Genomic DNA, 2,005 nt, shown 5'->3' on the forward strand with positions numbered 1-2,005 from the left:
CTTCCATGGCCTCTACTTCAGTTCCTGCCTCTAGGTCCGTGTCCTGATTTGAGTCCCTGCCTCGCCTTCCTTCAGTGATGGACTTTAAGCAGTAAGATAGAATAAACCCTTTCTTCTCCAAGTCACTTTTTGCTCCTGGTGTTTATTACAAATAGCAAACGAGGAACACTTGAGTATCAATGAAGAGTTGGATGTTTGTATTCTCCTTGCTCAGTTTAAGGCTGAAAATACATTATTAAAGGCAGTCCTCCTGATGAGATGTTTGGGCTAAGCTTTTTCCAGTGGACATTTGGAAAACAAAACAACACAAAATCACCACCACCACCACCATCATCACCACCACCACCACCACCACAACAACAACAACAACAACCCACACTAATCAAAAAGCCTAACCCCAGTTCTACGGCTGGCAGTACACTGAAACCTTCCTAGGACTGATCTTGTTTCTTTCACAACTCCAGGAGGTAGACACACCATTTTACAGGTGGGAAAACCTCAGCTTAGAAAAAAAGAAATTGTTGAAATAGTCCCAGCTGCTGCGCTGTGGAGGCAGCACTATATATAACCCAGGCTGTGTGGGTTCAGAGCTCCTCCTTCAAACTCTTATGCAGACTGCTCACGACCCTCCTGTGCACATCCAGTCTGGCAGGATTTGCCTCTGGTCTCCAGGACCTGTATGTGTTCTACACCAGGTCTCAGCTCAACAGGAGACTTAGATTCCAGGACTCAGGACTCCCTGGGTCACCCACAAGGCTCACCGTGGGATTTTTCCAGTGGCAAGTATGGACAATGGTAATGAAAGATAAGAACTTTTATCATTTTATTTTATTGATAATGTTCTAATGGGAGGTAGAGATGACTTTTGATATTAATTCTATGCGAATTTCTTATCAACAACACAGTTTGGCTTCACAATGAATTAAAAAACAGAACAGGTTCTACCATGCTATAGAATCTTCGTGTTGCCCACGCCATGCTAATGATTACAATATGCGTTCTGTGCTGTTTGTCAACTCTTATCATCGCTTGGCTCGGCCTCCTGGGGATTGTATGTGTGTCTGTAGGTGTGACTTGGTGACAATGGAGATCAGTGAAAGACCTGGGCGGAGACTGAAGCAGCACCGAGCAATTGGATAGGAGTGATTCTCATGATTGCAATTCTTACCCTCTGGATGCTGAGAGAGTCAAGGCTGCCGCACTGTACAAAGGATTTGTTTACATTGTATTTAAAATTCTAGATAGGGTGTATTGGGTGACTTCTATGGTTTGGATGGGTGTTTCATAAAGTTCCTTATGCTCAAGATTTATTTTCCAGCGTGGCAGCATGGGGGTGCTGTGGATCCACAGGAGGTAGGACTTAGAATGTTCTTAGAGTTTAGAAACATGCCCAGAATTGCTGTGGCATCTTACCCCTCCCTGCTCCCTTTCTAGCTTGAGATGGGAACACTTGGGCTTGTTCAGCCGTATATATCCACCGTGAAATGAGACCCTCATCAAAGGCTTAAACCAATTGGCCTATCTAATCTTGGACTTTAACTTTCAGCCAAAATAAGTCTCAGCGTTACAAGTAGCTTATGAAGTACTTCATTATAGCTATGTGAGGCTCTCTGATACAGAGGGACGGCCTGGAAAGAGATGGAGGGCACTTGCTTCCATTCTTGCCTGCTCAGCATTCATTTACTTTATTTGTGCAGCCCCAGACATTCCAGACAATCTGTTCTTGAAGAGATCATTCCAGTGAAGCTGATCTCCAGTCTTGATGTAGCTTAAGAACAAAGTCTGACCAATTCCCGATACATCTGGCTTGATTCAGAGATGGGAAATGACAAGGAATTGGGACTCTACCCTCTTTACTGAAGCTTCTAAAATAGATCTTGACTTAGAACCTTCTTAGCTCAAGTACAAGGCTCGCCCTGTGTGTCTCTCCCAAGCTTTGGAGTCCCCTTGTAAGCTGCAGCGGTGGCTCTAGCAGGTCTGGAGCTAGGAAACAGAACTGATAAAA

Source organism: Mus caroli, chromosome 18 (genome assembly GCF_900094665.2).
Source record: "Mus caroli chromosome 18, CAROLI_EIJ_v1.1, whole genome shotgun sequence".
Lineage (NCBI taxonomy): Eukaryota > Metazoa > Chordata > Mammalia > Rodentia > Muridae > Mus > Mus caroli.